Raw genomic sequence first — 17,215 nt, forward strand, 5'->3', positions numbered from 1 at the left:
ACTTTGAATGTAGACAGCAGGAGGAGAGCCAACTATCCATGTAAGGTGATTTTCACAGAGTGCAGACTAGTCCTTGTTAGTTCGGGGCAGGATTTCTCCAACTGGAACCAGTAGGGTGACGTTCCAACCAGGAGGAAAAGTGTCAAACCTGGTTGATCAACTTGTGGCCAAGTGCAAATTCACTACTGAGAAACAAACACCTCCAGTGTAATCTTGGGCACCACTAATCTACAGAAATTCTGGATATCTTGATTAGCCATTCTCAGCTGTGACAGATATCAGGATCACCAGGTGTAGGGATAGTGCGTAAAAGCTTCTCTGAAGTACAGGAGGGTGTGAGCTAGTTTTGACCCATTAGTCCAGGTGATACATGCACAATTTATTTTAGTTGAACTTTCTTTTTATCGAAAATAGACTCTTTCCATACAATATAAGCTGATTACATTTCCCATCCTTCTTCCACTTCCAATCCCTCCTACCTCTCCTCCCATTCAGATCCACCCCCTCCTTCTATCTCATATTAGAAATCAAAGAAACATCTAAAGGATAAAGATTAAATTAAACAAAAACCAATAGAAGTAAAAGAGCCCATTAAAAGGCACAAGAAACAAATCTAGATGCAAAGACCTACTACTAGTCCACACCTCAGAAATCCCAAGGACCTGTGTGGGAGAAAGAGAGGGGCGAGGGAGGAGGAAGAAATAAAAAGAAAAAAATACATAAAATTTCAAAAATAAAAAGTTTAAATTTTTCTTAAAAAAGAAAAAGTCCTGGTGTTACATTATGAACAAGAATTTTCAAAGATGCCATTGAGATCATTGTTGATGCCCAACAACTTCTGGGCATGCAGCCTACTCTTAAGAGTAGTTTGTTACACAGTGGTGCTGGTGCACATCTTTAATACCAGCACTAGAAAAGCAGAGGCAGGGCAGCTCCATACCCAACCCCAGAAAACCGAGAGAAAGAGGGACTCCCAGAAGCTTTAACTCAGGCAGCATCCCAGGTAAAAATGAATCACCCGTGATGTCTGCGGTTAGAAGTTCTAATCCTGATGCTGGCCTCCGAACTTATAGTAATCAGACCTTTGAAGGGCCACTGACAAGAACATCAAACAGCTAGAGATTGACATCACTAATCTGAAGAGACCTCCTAAAATCGCAAAGATCCTTATTGGATTTGATTTACTCTAGTACAATAGAAAAGACTGTATACAGCTCTTGACTGTGTACAACCCTCAAAGAAGAAGGTTGCCTTTACATAGACAAGACAAGGAGGGTTAAAGAGAGCATGAAATAGGTCAGTGAAGGCCCTAAGAAAAATCAGTGAGAGAAAGAGACAGATGAATGCTGGTACAAGAATTGATTTGCAGCCTCTCCAAGGTTGTCAACCCTATTTCCTTCCAGCTTGGGACCATTATTTGGGTTCATTTTGCTTTTTTCTGCTGGTCCCTGGCTCTCAAATAGGCTGACTAACTCTGTGATACAACAGATAAATAATTTGGTAGCAAAACCTACTCAGATGCATTATCATAAGTTAGCTATGGAGGACCACGAGACTCAAGATGAGGCTGTTACTTTATACAGGGTGTTTCCAAAACCCGTCTTCACCCAACCTAAAAGGGGGGACTTCTGCCCCTAAACCAAGCAGAGAGGGGCCACCCAGAACCCCCTCTGACAGGCGATCTGAATTCTTGCTTAGGCTGCGAGGCTAAGCACTGCAAGGGAATAAAAATAAAAGATAAAAATATCTCTATGGGTTCCCTGAGGGACAATCCTGACTGCATAGGGGTTGATGTCAAAAGTATCCCCTCTCCAGGAAAAAGACATCAGGACGGGTATGGCCCTCATGCCTCACTGGACAATGACAGGGGGACGGGAGCCATTACAAGGTCCCCTTCAAATACTGGAGGTCAGGCCTCTATCCCCGCCTTCGCAAGTTTAGAATTGCCACAGCCCTTCTATACTTAGAGAAGGGAGGAGATGGCAGGGGCAGCCCTGCTTACACACTGTAGGCCTAAAATCAGCCATAGGACTAAAATCAGCAATAGGCCTGTCATACATGTATACAAACACCAAGTCTTGGGTCTCAGTGGAAAAACATTAAAACAGATGGCTATAAGCTAATGTCAACAGGCAGCTTTTGTGGAAATTTATAAGCCTGAGTAGTCATAGACCTTGTAAATAGGTAGCCTTTGCAGACAATACCAACTTAGATAAGGACAAGCGAGTCATAGGCAGAGTCATAGTGACTTGTCCCCTGAACCTTCACCCAGCCGATACCCGGTTCTGAAGATATCTGTATTCCCCCTGAACACCCACACTCCAGTGTCATTCCCTTCCCCACATCCTGCCTTTCTGTGTTTATACCCCTGTGTGAATTAATTATGATTTGAGAAAAAAAAATTTAAAAAAGAAAAAGAAAGAAAAAGAAAAAAATAAATAAAATGAAATATTAAGCACAAAAAAAGACAAAAAAAGAAAAGAAAAGAAAAGCAGAGGCAGTCATATCTCTGTGAGTTCTAGGAAAGCCAGGGTTACACAAGTAAGCCATGTATCAAAAAAAAAAATGACAACCAAATTACCCTATTAAAAAATGGGGTATAGAGCTTAACAAAGAATTTTCAACAGAAGAAACTCGAATGGCCGAGAAGCATCTAAAGAAATGTTCAGCATCCTTAGTCATCAGGGAAATGCAAATCAAAACAACCCTGAGATTCCATCTCACACCAGTCAGAATGGCTAAGATTAAAAACTCAGGTGATAGTAGATGCTGGCGAGGGTGTGGAGAAAGAGGAACACTCCTCCATTGTTGGTGGGACTGCAAGATAGTGCAACCACTTTGGAAATCAGTCTGGTGGTTCCTCAGAAAATTGGACATAGCATTACCCGAGGATCCAGCTATACCACTCCTAGGCATATACCCAGAAGATGCTCGAACATATAATAAGGACATATGCTCAACTATGTTCATAGCAGCCTTATTTATAATAGCCAGGAGCTGGAAAGAACCCAGATGTCCTTCAACTGAGGAATAGATTCAAAAAATGTGGTATATTTACACAATGGAGTATTACTCAGCTATTAAAAACAATGAATTCGAGAGGTTCCTAGGTAAATGGATGGAACTAGAAATTATCATCCTGAGTGAGGTAAGCCAATCACAAAAGAACACACATGGTATTCACTCACTGATTATTGGATATTAGCCTAGAACCTTGAAATGCCCAAGATGCAACTCACAGGCCACATGAAGCCCATAAAGAAGGAAGACCAAGTGAGGGTGACTCGGTCCTTCTTAGAAGGAGCAACAAAATACTCAAGGGAGCAAATATGGAGACAAAGTGAGGGACAGAAACTGAAGGAGGGGCCGTCTCAAGACCACTCCACCTGAGTATCTATCCCATGTGCAATCACCAAAGGTAGATGCTGATGTGGAAGACAGGAAGTGCATGCTGATAAGAGCCTGATATGGATATCTCCTCAGAGGCCTTCAAGAGTCAGACATATTCAGAGGCAGATGCTCACAACTAGCCATTGAACTGATCATGGGGTTCTCAATAGAGGAGTTAGAGTGAAGACTGAAGGAGCTGAAAGGATTTATGGCACCATGAGGAGAGCAACAATACCAACCAACCACAGCTCCCAGGGTCTAAACCACCAGCCTGGGAGCACTTAGGGGGGGATCCAGGGCTTCAGCTGAATATGTAAAAGTGGAGGGCCCTGCTGGGCATAGGTGGAAGAAGAGAACCTTGACCTCATGAAGGCTGGATGCCCCAGGGGGTGGGAATTTTGAGGGTGGGGAGGTGGGAGGGGGGGTAGATAGAGGTTACATCCACAGAGAAGAAGGAGAAGGGGCGAGGGGATTGGGGGTTCCGAGGGGGTGGTGGGGGATGGGGTAAGGGGACAACATAGGAAATGTAAATAAATCATCCAATAAAAAAAAAATGAAAAATGCAAAACCAGAAAGAATACCTTGTTTCCCCAGGAAGACTCCTTGAAGAAAACTAAATTTTCATTTGCAAGTGGTTATCACTTGAAGATATAGCTTCAGGGTTGGGAGGTAGGGACATGTGTCCACTCTTGCAATTCTAGGACCCCCATCTGCTGTAGACCTATGCAGGACCTATCTATGCTAGTTACTTCCAATTCTGTGACTTCAGACGAACTTTGACCCTGTTGTATTTAGATGGCCTTGTTTTCTTGGTGTCCTCCATCCCCTCTGGCTCTTTTCTTTCTTCTTTCTGTCTCCTCTTCCACAGGGTTGCCGGAGCCCTGAGAGGAAGAATTTGATGGAGACATTTTATTTAGAGCTGAGTGTTCCAAGATCTCTCATTCTGCATATTGTCTGGCTGTGTGTCTCTCTGTATCTCTTCTCATCTACTACAGATGGAAACTTCCCTGATGATGGCTGAGCAAGACACTGATTATGAGTATAGCAGAATGTCATTTTATTGCTATGGGTTTGGTTTGGTTTGGTTGGTTTGGTTTGGTTTGGTTTGGTTTGGTTTGGTTTGGTTTGGTTGGTTTGGTTTGGTTTGGTTTGGTTTGGTTTGGTTTGGTTTGGTTTGGTTTGGTGGTTTGGTTTGGTTTGGTTTGGATTGGTTGTTTTGGGTTTGGGTTTGGGTTTGGGTTTGGGTGTTTTGGGGTGTTGTTTGGGTGTTGTTTGGGTGTTGTTTGGGTGTTTGTTTGGGTGTTTGTGTGTTTTGGGTGTTTTGGGTGTTTGGGTGTTTGGGTGTTTTTGGGTGTTTGGGTGTTTGGGTGTTTGGGTGTTTTTGGGTGTTTGGGTGTTGTTTTGGGGGTTTGGGGGTTTGGGTTTGGTTTGGTTGGGTTTGGGTTTGGGTTTGGGGGTTTGGTTTGGTTTGGTTTGGTTTGGTTAACAGTAGTATTTGGGTTTAGCGTGGGTCTCTGAGCTATCTAGTCTCGGGCTCAAGTCACCCAAGCAGCATCAGGTATCCATTTCATGGAGTGGTCCTTAAATCAAATCGGATATTGGTTGGTTACTCCCACAAGCTATGTCCCACTATTACATTAGCATACCTTTATCAAAGGTATCCTGAGTCGGTGTTTATGTTTCTCCTTTGGTAGCATGCAGAGTACCTTCTGGTATCAAAAACACTTGCATAGAGAAGCAGGAATTGTTAAACATATGTAAATTGATAAGTGGTGTTGCAGGTATAGCTGCTGTGTCGAATGTCTGTAGATGGCAGAAAGGGAAAAGCAATGTCTATACTCAATGTTGTCTGGACTGTCAACATCTGAGCAATCTGAGATGACCACCAGTCCTGACTCAAACAGATGACCAGGCAGACCCAAACAGGCTCCCAGGATGGGGAGTAAGCTGGAGACTAGAAGAACCCTGCCTGGGACTGTAGGGGCCACTCGGGTTGGCCAGGCAAGGAAGGCGCTCAAGACGACCACCAGACTGGTGCAATGGGGTCCAGACAGGGAGCTAGCTTGAGACGACCAGCAGTCCAGCACTGTGCAAGAACAGGTGGGCAGATAATGCAGGAGTGGGACATAACACTCCTGAGACCACTCCTGAGATGACCCCAGACACTCAGACACCAGGGCACTACTAAGAGGAATAAGTAAGTGGTAGAAAAATGGCAGAGAACGACATGATGAAGAGAGGCAGAACTGGAGACGAGGATAGTGAGAAACAGCCTGATGTGAGTAGCCAGTGATGCCACCTGGGAACATGTCTGGATCCATGGCCCTGCAGCACCTGTCTGTTACCACCAAAGGCCAGCCAGATGTCCCTGGTCTAAGCTGATACCCAGAGACATATTGACACCTGAGGAATACGCAGAACTGGCCCCACCCCTCATCAGGGCATCTTGGGAGAGTTGGCCTTGAAGGCATGACAGCAGGAGAGCTGACCCTATCTCTAGCTAGCCACAGTACTGGGGAGAACAGGTCCTACACATTGTGGGAGTTGCAGGTAAGCCAACCTAAGGATACGAGCATAGGAGAGGTAGCCTTGCCACTCGTCTCCCATATGAGACATAGACAAGAAAGAGATACCCTCTTCCGATCCTGCCCATTAATACCTGCAGTGGTCGGGAAACCTGGTACTATAAGAGCAGAAGAAGTGGCCCTGACCCTCTCCTGGACAGCACAGTAGAGCTGGCCCTGGATATGGGCATTTCAGGAGAGTTGGCCCAGAGGGAATGAGCACGGGAGAGTAGACTCTGCCTCCTGTCTGCTGTGCAGTGGCATCAGCAAGGGACAGATACCTTCTCCTCTCTTTTGCTCTCACCATTGGTGGGAAGCAAGAGAGTTGGCCCCAATGGGGTCATGAGAGCAGGAGAGCTCGCCCTGCCCCTGACCTGACCGAATCAGGAGACTAGGCCCTGCGCCTCACCTGGGCAGCACGGTAGAGGGGACCCTGATGCCAGGGCTACAGGTGAGCTGCCTTTGAGGGTCAGCTGGCCTCATAACTTGTCTGCCATGCAGCAGCTGGCAGTGAGCACAAGAAAGAGATGCCATTTTGTACATTATAAGTGTAGCTTATAGGAGATGGCAGTAGAGTTTAAATAATTTAAAATTATATCATAGATGGAAGCTCTTCTGGTTACACAACTGTCCTGTTCTAAAAGCAGCTGCTTGCCAAAAGTCCATTAGAATGTTTTAACTGCCTGGACAAGGCATGGTTTTAGGATTCTCCTGGCAAACAGCATCCTGACAATTAAAAGAATATTTTGAAGCTTATGAATTAGTAGTGCTTATAGATTATATGTGCATAAGCAGTTTAGTTCAATTTTATTAAATTGTATGTTAATAGGAGTATTTTTAAGTTATAATTTTCATTACTGTACTGGATTCAGTACTGGAAAGTCACGTGAACAAAACTTCATTTACTCGATGGTGTTAACTATTTCCAGCTGGTGTAAATTATGTCCTATTAGCAGCAATATTTAAGACTGTGATGCCATCTGCTGGTAAACCTTTTAAGAATCTCATAAAATGTAATGTTTATTTTCTTTTAAATTAAACTTTTTGCTACTAATTTCAATGATGCACGTTTCACTTTTTTTATTGCTTAGTTTATTTTTAAACAGAGCCTCACTTAGCCTAAGTAGGTCTCAAGTACAAGTTCACTACATAGCTGAAGATGACCTTGAATTCCTCATTCTCCTGCCTGAACCACCCCTGTGCTGAGATTTAGAGGACTGTTCCACCAGAGCAACCAGACCTAGACTGATCAATCAACTGATACATTGACTGAGTCTTACAGTACTAGGGGTTGAACCAAAGGCCTCCCCACTTACTAGACAAGCACTCTACTGCTGAGCTGTATTTCCAGTTTTCATATTTCAACTTACAATTTTAAAACTCATAAAACAAAAACACCTAACCATTACATAATTCTAGAACAGAGTTAAAGCCTGTGACAAAATAGACTTTGTGGAAATGCCTGTCCTAGGATTCTGTAAGGAAAATCACACAACAGATTGAGATTATTCTTTCAAGAAGGCCTTGAAGACAAAGGCAAGCAAACTCAGCTTTTTTGGAAACCTTAAAATTACAGCAGTAACATAAAAATAACTGTTTTACCTAGAAAAAAAGAGGTAGACACAAAAATCATTTTAATACATATATGTATATAAATGTACAATTATATATATACATATATATATATATAGAAGGAATATTTAGAAGTTACTTACATTAGTAAAAACAGAGCACTCTGCCCTTTTTGGTGTGGTTCAGATACCATTCCTCAGAAACAAATAAAGAGAATCCACAAAGCTTAACACATGCCCCAACTTCCAAACTATGCGTAAGTTCTTGCTGGTTCTGACAGTGTTTCTAGCATGGGTGTCAATGCAGCCACACTTACACTGGACTACATCACCTGCTGTGGCTCCAGTGCAATGATGGAAAGGATTTACTAACCTCAGACCTGAAGCATGGGAACAGGCTTGTGACTATTACCAGCATTTAGATATATGTTCAAAAAGCAAATTCATAAATGTTGGTTAATAGAAACATTACAGCTAATTAGCATAAATTTAACAAAGACAAAACCTCAATAGACAATTCGCTAAGAAGTGTTACCTCATTGGCTATGGGGGGTATTTTTGATGTTTTTATTATTGTAATGGGTGTGTGTATGGTATGTGTGTGTTCATATGGGCATATGTGCACTTGTCACAGGGTGCATGTAGAAGTTGTAGGGCAACTTTCAGGAATCAATTCTCTTCTCCTACCTTGTTTTTGAGGCAAGGAATCTCTTCTTATTCCTGTTGGGCTGTAGCTGTCCCACAAGCTTCCAGGAAATTCTGTCTTCACATCTCATATCACCATAAGAGTGTTGGGATTACAAATTCACACCAGCAAATTAATTAGTTAATTTCACCTTATAAAAATATCTACCTGGATGGAGGGATAGCTCAGCTAATTAAGTTCTTGCTACTCAAACAAGAATCCGAGTTCAATCTCCAGAATGCAGATTGAAAGCTCAGTGTGGTGGCACACACTTTGGATCCCTAGTGCTTGATCTCCAGACAGCTTAGCTTAATTGAGCAAAACCAGGCCAATGAGATAGACTGTCCCAAAACCAAGGCAGATTATATCTGCAACCAACTGATGCCCTCTTGCCTCCACACACATAAACATATGCATATATATGCACACATACCTATACATACAAACATTCAGACCTGTGAAAACAAATACAAACAAACAAACATAAAAATTAATTAATAAGAAAGTGAGGGTACCCTGAACCTTGCCATAATTTTTTAAAATAAGTAAATCTGATACATTTACAGACCTACCACATGATGGCAGAAGAGGAATGTCTGAGCTTAGCTTTAAAAAGTGAAAATTCATCAAACAGAACAAGGGGAGGAAACATAAACTGCTACTTAAAGTTTAAATACGGGATGGGAGAAAGAGTTGGATCAGAAAATAGCAGGCTGTGAGCCCAAGCATGTATTAAGTCTTGACACAAGCTCTATTTGGTGATGGGTTGTAATTACCACATTACAGATTCAACTATAAAAGCAGAAGCAGCTGAAGACACTTTCCTGCAACTCAGCTCACTTGTAGAGCTTTGCACTCGAAGGGGGCCTGAGCTACCTCTGCCTTCTATGTTGGAAGCAAAGACTTTGTCAACCAAGAATTTTACAAAATAGAAATTGTAGAAGTGGTTTGTCACACTGGAATCAGACCTTCAACTCGGCATCCCTTCTTTATCATGGCGGAGAGAGGCACAACTTTGCAGTACCACAGGGGTGGTTCTCTGAAGATCAGAATGCTGCGGGGGGTGGAAAGTGGATGGCCTCCCTCATATTCATGGTAAAATGATTTTGAGCAAGGAGCAAGACTTTAACTGCTCTATTACAAACACCATTCTGTACTCTGCTCTCCTTTGTAAAATTATGAACCTTTGTCTCTGCTAAGATGTTATTGGAATATGGTATATCTAAGACAAAAATACATTAACAATCCACTAATGTGTGCCTTTGTTTCTGTATCAAACATCCTGTATATTGAGGATCTGACCAAAGCCTCTGAGATCTCCACGAGCTTTTTCTTACCAGATTCCTAGGAGGTGTTCTGTTCCCGGGCCAAAGCACTGAAATTTCCTGTTTTAGATTATTTATTTATTTATTTATTTATTTATTTACTTGTGGGAGTAGGGTGCACATGTGCCACAGTGTCTATAAGTCAGAGGATAATTTATGGGCATTGGTTTTTTTTCCCTTCCACCATGTGTATATGCAAGATCAATTTCTTCAAGATCTTAACAGCCCATTTTTTCCTAAGATATTGTCTTGCTGTGTAGCTCAGGTTACTTCAAACTCAAATTTTAGTAGTAGGTTACTTCAAACTCAAATTTTCAAACTCATAATCCTCTCAGTGCACCTTCCTGAGAGCTATGATTGCTCTGGGGCCACAAGACCTAACTAGAACCTATTGGATATAAGAAGAACACACATACAGATAGCCAAGTATCACTGCACAGCCTCAGAGGGTATCACTCACTATTAGGATGAGTTTCCAACACAAAACAACAAATTACTTGGAGGACTGGGGATTTTCTAATTTGCTCAAAATTAGTGCTGAAATTAGTACTCTAATCTGCCCAGGATTTTAGGTAAGAGGGGAGCAACACATGCCCCAAACAGGGAGTGACTGGGACCCACGAGGACCCAGGAACTCACTCCTGGCCAGGGGCTAGTTCCTTACAGTCTGTAGCTGAGCACTGAGTAGATCTTGAGAGTCAGCTCTGCACTCAATTCCACAAAACCTAGAGGAGGCTAGACTCCCAGGAGCTCTAACATGCTCCAGAACATAGGATCATAGGATCACTGGATCTAAGGAGGTTGGTCACAACAAGATTTCTGGATCCCAGAGGCAGCCTGATTGCCAGGATCTCTTAAACCCAGGATCACAGGATCACAGAGACAGCTGGACACTAAGGAGTTTTGAAACAACCAAAATAACAGGAAAGACAAGCACCAGTCAGAAACAGTGAGTGTAGGTAGCACTAAAGATAACCAGATAGCAAAAGGCAAGCACAAGAACATAAGCATCAGTAACCAAGGGTATTTGGCATCATCAGAACCTAGTTCTCCCACCATAGCAAGTTTGGAAAACCCCATCACACTGGAAAGGCAAGATTCAGATTTAAAATCACTTCTAATGATGATGATAGAGGACTTTAAGAAGGACATAAATAACATTCTCAAAGAAATTGAGGAGAACACAGGTAAACAGGTAGAAGCCCTTAAATAGGAATCACAAAAATCCCTTAAATACTTACAAGAAAACACAACCAAACAGGTGAAGGAATTGAACAAAACCATCCAGGATAAAAACAGAAGTAGAAACAATAAAGAAATCACAAAGGGAAACTACACTGGAGATAGAAAACCTAGGGAAGAAATGAGGAGGATTCATAGATGCAAGCATCACCAATAGAACACAAAAGATAGAAGGGAGAACCTCAGGTGCAGAAGATATCATAGAAAATATTGACACAACTGTCAAAGAAAATGCAAAGTGCAAAAAGCTCCTAACCCAAAATATCCAGGAAATCCAGGACACAATGAGAAGACCAAACCTAAGGATAATAAGTATAGAAGAGAGTGAAGACTCCCAACTTAAAGGGCTAGTAAATATCTTCAACAAAATTATGGAAAAAAACTTCCCTAACCTAAAGAAAAAGATGCCTATAAACATAGAAGAAGCCTACAGAACTCCAAATAGACTAGATCAGAAAAAAAAAATACCTCCCATCACATAATAATCAAAACACCAAATGCACAAAACAAAGAAAGAATATTAAAAGTGGTGAGGGGAAAAGGACAAGTAACATATAAAGGCAGACCTATCAGGATTACACCTGACTTCTCACCAGAAACTGTAAAAGCCAGAAGATCCTGGACAGATGTCATACAGACCCTAAGAGAACACAAATGTCAACCCAGGCTAATATACACAGCAAAAATCTCAATTACCATACATGGAGATATTCCATGGGAAAACCAAATTTACACACTATCTTTCCAGAAACCAAGCACTACAAAGAATAATAAAGGGAAAACTCCAATACAAGGAGGAAAATTATACCCTAGAAAGAGCAAGAAAGTAATCTTCTTTCAACAAATCCAAAATAAGATAGACACACAAACATAATACCACCACTAATAACAAAAATAATAGGAAGCAACAATCACCTTTCCTTAATATCTCTTAACATCAATGGACTCAATTCCCAAATAAAAACACATAGACTAATGGACTGGATACACAAACAGGACTCAGCATTTTGCTGCATACAGGAAATGCACTTCAGTGACAAAGACAGACACTACCTCAGAGTAAAAGGCTAGAAAACAAATTTTCAAGCAAATGGTCCTAAGAAACAAGCTGGACTAGCTATTCTAATATCAAATAAAATCGACTTTCAACTTAAAGCTATCAAAAACGATAAGGAAGGACACATCATACTCATCAACGTAAAGATCAACCAAAATGAACTCTCAATTCTGGACATCTATGCTCCCATCGCAAGGGCACCCACTTTCATAAAAGAAACTTTACTAAAGCTCAAAGAACACACTGCACCTCACACAATAATTGTGGGAGACTTCAACACCCCACTCTCAGCAATGGACAGATCATGGAAACAGAAACTAAACAGAGGCACAGTGAAACTAAGAGAAGTTATGAACCAAATGATTTAGCAGATAACTATAGAACATTTCATCCCAAAACAAAAGAATATACCTTCTTCTCAGAACCTCACAGTACCTTCTCCAAAACTGACCACATAATTGGTCACAAAACAGGCCTCAACAGATAAAAGAAGATTGAAATAAACCCATGTATCCTATCAGATCACCATGGACTAAGGCTGGTCTTAAATAACGACAAAAACAATGGAAAGCTCACATACACACGAAAACTAAACAATGTTCTACTCAATGATAACTTGGTCAGAGAAGAAATGAAGAAATTAAAGACTTTTTAGAATTTAATGAAAATGAAGATACATCATACCAAAACTTATGGGACACAATGAAAGCAGTGCTAAGAGGAAAACTCATAGCTCTAATTGCCTACAAAAAGAAACTGGAAAGAGCATACACTAGCAGCTTGACAACACACTGAAAGCTCTAGAACAAAAAGAAGCAAACACACCAAAGAGGAGTAGAAGGCAGGAAAGTAATCAAACTCAGGGCTGAAATCAACCAAGTAGAAACAAAAAGAACTATACAAAGAATCAATAAAACCAGGAGCTGGTTCTTTGAGAAAATCAACAAGATAGATAAACCCTCAGCCAGACTAATCAGAGGGCAGAGACACAGTATCCAAATTAATAAAATCAGAACTGAAAAGGGTGACATAACAACAGAAACCGAGGAAATTAAAAAAAAAATCAACGGACCTACTACAAAAGTCTATACTCAACCAAAATGGAAAATCTGGATGAAACGGACAATTTTCTAGACAGATACTAGTTACCAAAATTAAGTCAGGACCAGATAAATCATCTAAACAGTCCCATAACCCTGAAACTAATAGAAGCAGTCATTAAAAGTCTCCACACCAAAAAAAGCCCAGGACTGGATGGTTTTAGTGCAGAGTTCTATCAGACCTTCAAAGAAGACCTAATTCCAATTCTCTTCAAACTCTTCCACAAAATAGAAACAGAAGGAACACCACCCAATTCATTCTATGAAGCCACAGTTATGCTGATACCAAAACCACACAAAGATGCAACAAACAAAGGGAACTTCAGACCAAGTGTCATGACAAATATCACTGGAGTAGTGTTACTTCTAAAATTTACAATGATTGTCATTATAATTAGAAAAAAGTTTAAAGACACAATCCTAACACCTCTCTGGGTGTGTTAACTTTGCATAGTGAGATTACGAATTTAAAGAATGCTGCTCTGTTGAGCTTTGATGCTGCAGATAATGCCCATAAAATTATCCAGGGCCTGAGGTCAGTATTTCCATTTTTGTCAAACCTCAGGAATGGCATATATAGTTTTATCATGCTAGCCCTTCTTGTCCTGGGAATACTCTTATTCCTGCCCCTTGTGTTAAAGATTGTCTCTAACTACATCAACAGGCTGGCAGCCAAAGTAGACTTGAAACTGAAACTGGACCCCCAGAAAGAGCTATTAATTTAACAAGCTGGCAAGCCAAGGATGGATAAGATTCTGCACAGAGCCTTACCAACCTAAGACTGAAGTGCATTGCTTATGATAATGCATATTCCATGATGGGTAAGGAAAGCATTCTTGTCAGAATGATCTAAGACAGGCTCAGTCTGGTTTATGCAATAAAAAAAGGGGGGGGGGAGATGTGGAGCTTTTGAGGCTGCTTGGCAGGGATAGGACATAGGCCAAGGCCAAGGAAATGGACTGCAGGCAGGAATCTGACATTAGGCTAGAACAAAGAAGTAACTTCAAGCAGAAATATAAATCCTAGGCTAGAACAAAGAAGTAATTATAGGCAGGAATCTAAATCTTAAGCTAGAACAAAGAAGTAGGCTTCAGGAATGAAAATAACTTTGGGCTAGGACAAGAAAATAGGCTCAGATATTTTGGTCATCCTAATAAGCCCTTAGAAATAGTGATCACAGGAGTGATCACAGGACTCTGTTTATTGTCCTGCACATTCTTTGACTATCTGGGTTTATAGTCTTGCTTGTTCCTTGACTACTTGCATGTATTGTATTGCTAGTTCCTCAACCTAGAACTGACCTTAATACTTGCATGTAATTTAAACAGTATAAAGGCAAAAAAGGAGGAGTAGGGATGGGATAGGAGATTAATGGGGCAAGGGAGGAAAGGGGAAATGTAAGTAAATAAAATGTTGAAAAAAAGAAAAGACTGCTTTTTACTGGTACATACTATCTGAATAAATTAAATGCCTGTTCTCTACTCCACTGAGGCATAGGAGCACAGTGGGATAATATTGAGGAGTTTTAAATAATGTAATTCAACTATAGAAAACTATAGTCAATTATTGCTTGGAGGATTAACAATATGAAGGGAAAGACCAGACTCTCTTAAAATTGATGAAATTTCAAGCTCATTCAAACTCTTCAAACTCAATAAGGCATCTATTTTAATGAGAACATCCAAGAGCACAGAAGAAAGACCTTGTGATGGCTGATACCTGAAGCCCTGTGATCTGAGGATGCACATCTCTTAAGGCTCAAGGTATAGGGACATCTGATCAAAAAGGATGGCAGGAGTGCCAAAACCTGTTCCTGGCCTGACCTTCCCCTTTTAGGTTATATGGATGGGCCCACCATCACAGGATCATACCTTAATATTTGTAAACATGTCCCTATCACCCCATTTCCACTTGATGAAACAACACTCCTCCAACAAATCGTAACCATAAAGCCTAGATTGACGTTGAAAATTGCCCTTATAAGAAAGCAAATGGAGAACTCATTAATTTCAAACTTCAAGTGTACTGTGCCACACTGAATGCTTTCCATTGCCAAAATAAGTTGAAAAAATAGCAATAAAGAAAATTTCAATTCAATTCAGAGGATGAAAAAAAAAAGAAAGTATCTCAAGGCCAAACTGCCAATGTCTACAATCACACAGCTGTATATGTAGGGGAGGATGGCCTTGTTGGGCATAAGTGGGAGAGATCCTTGGTCTTGTGAAGGCTGTGAGGGTGGGGACGTGGGGGTGGGTGGGTGAGTGGGGGCACATCCTCATAGAAGTAGAAGGAAGAGGATGGGATAGGGGGTTCCTGCGTGAGGGAGAACGGGGTAAGAGGATCACATCTAAGGCTCGTGATAAGGCATCGGAAGGAAAAGAAGGAGCTGCAAGTCAAAATTCAGGGAATAAAGAACTCAGTTCCCAAAAATGACAAAAAGAGGAGGAAGCAACTCACGGAAGAGGTGGCTAAATTGGAGAGAGAAATGGAGCAAAAACACAGGAAAGAACTGGAGCAATTGAAGCTGACTTTGAAAGACAGTAAGATAGATTCTGTTGCTGTTAACACTTCAGACTTGGTACTTGAGAATCAACCACCTCGGATTTCAAAAACACAAAAGAGACGGGAAAAGAAGGCTGCATTGGAAAAGGAGCGGGAAGAAAGGATAGCTGAGGCTGAAATTGAGAACTTATCTGAAGCCAGACATCTAGAGTGAAAACCTTGCTCAAATATTGGCAGCCAGAGAATTGGAAATTAAACATATTCCATCTGATGGTCACTGTATGTATGGAGCACTTGAGGATCAGCTGAGAGATCAAAACTGTGCTCTGACTGTGGCCACCCTCAGGAGGCAGACTGCTGAGTACATGCAAAGCCACTCAGACGACTTCCTGCCATTTTTAACAAACCCCAATACAGGGGATATGTACACTCCAGAAGAGTTTGGAAAGTACTGTGACGATATTGTAAACACAGCGGCATGGGCGGTCAGCTCAAGCTAAGAGCTCTGTCTCACATCTTACAAACACCAATCGAGGTGCTACAGGCAGATGCTCCTCCTATTATAGTTGGTGAAGAGTATTCAAGGAACCCGTTAGTACTAGTATATATGAGGCATGCGTATGGCTTAGGAGAACATTGTAATTCTGTTACATGGTTGGTGAACTCAGCTACTGAAAATTGCAGCTAGTTTACAAAGTGTTACACTGTTTTATAGAGTGTGCCAATCTACCAAGTGCTAGATTGTTGTAAATGCTACTGAATAACACAGCTACTTTAAATGACTTGTATGAATAAGCTTACTAACAGGCATTTAAGAAATACGTTGGATTAGCTTTAACCAATGCTCTCTTAGTGGCATTTTTAGAATTTAAAGTCTATTGTGGAGAATATCATTCATAGACCAAGGTGTTACTCTTCGCACTAATTAATTTTAGTTGTCCTACACATTCTGATTTGGAATAAATTTTGTTTTAAATTTTGGCCCTACAGCTTTATGCTCCAAAAGTAAGGATTTCAATTTAATTTTTTTTAAGTTTGGAGACTTGGTCTCTGTCATCATAGGAACATATTGTAGTGACAGTGGTCCCAGTGACTTTGGTAATACTAGGGTCAACAGTGTGCCACTCTTTATGCAGCATATCTATGCTGCCAAGAAGAAACTACTTCAGTAATTAAGAATTTTTGAATACTTATATGAGAATCAGTATAGTTAAAGAAATGAAACAAAGTCATTGGTAAATAGGTGTTTATTGTGTCAATTTTGAATCTTTCTAACAAATTGGAAATTTCCCTTTTGTGTATGTGTAGCTTTAAAAGTTTGTAACTCCTGCATTGCTGGTTTTTCAGCCAGACTCGAACCTTGTTTCTCTTCACAACTGAATTTTTATACTTTCCCTACCACTACTCAGCTGCTTTGCTTTCTCTAGAACCCTTCCTACTGAGAGGCACCCAGTGGCCTCTCATTGCTCACCTGTGCAAGGTGGTGCTGTAGTAACGCAGAAAAGGCCATGGCCACGTTCCCCCTTTTTAGTCTTCCCAGCTGTCCTAACAAGATCTCTGCTTGAGCTCACTTTCTAGTATGCTGTGAAAACTCTGGCTAAAAATGATTTCGTTACATAGTGTATCACTTTTTTCACTCAAATGTTTGATTATTGTATTTTATGTATAGGAAAAGTTGAAGGCCACTGTTCAGAAGCAGAGAGCTGTGTGATAAAATCAGTACAGAAGAATTTTATGTGGAATGACTCATGTACTCAGACTTTTAATCACTTAGAACAG

General features: G+C 41.0%; 1 pseudogene; it reads left to right on the forward strand.

Moving 5' to 3' along the window:
* Positions 1–5,859: 5,859 nt before the first annotated feature.
* Positions 5,860–16,124, forward strand: LOC114617748 (annotated as a pseudogene).
* The last annotated feature ends 1,091 nt before the right edge of the window (positions 16,125–17,215 follow it).

Source organism: Grammomys surdaster, unplaced genomic scaffold, assembly GCF_004785775.1.
Source record: "Grammomys surdaster isolate TR1022 unplaced genomic scaffold, NIH_TR_1.0 138, whole genome shotgun sequence".
Classification (NCBI taxonomy): domain Eukaryota; kingdom Metazoa; phylum Chordata; class Mammalia; order Rodentia; family Muridae; genus Grammomys; species Grammomys surdaster.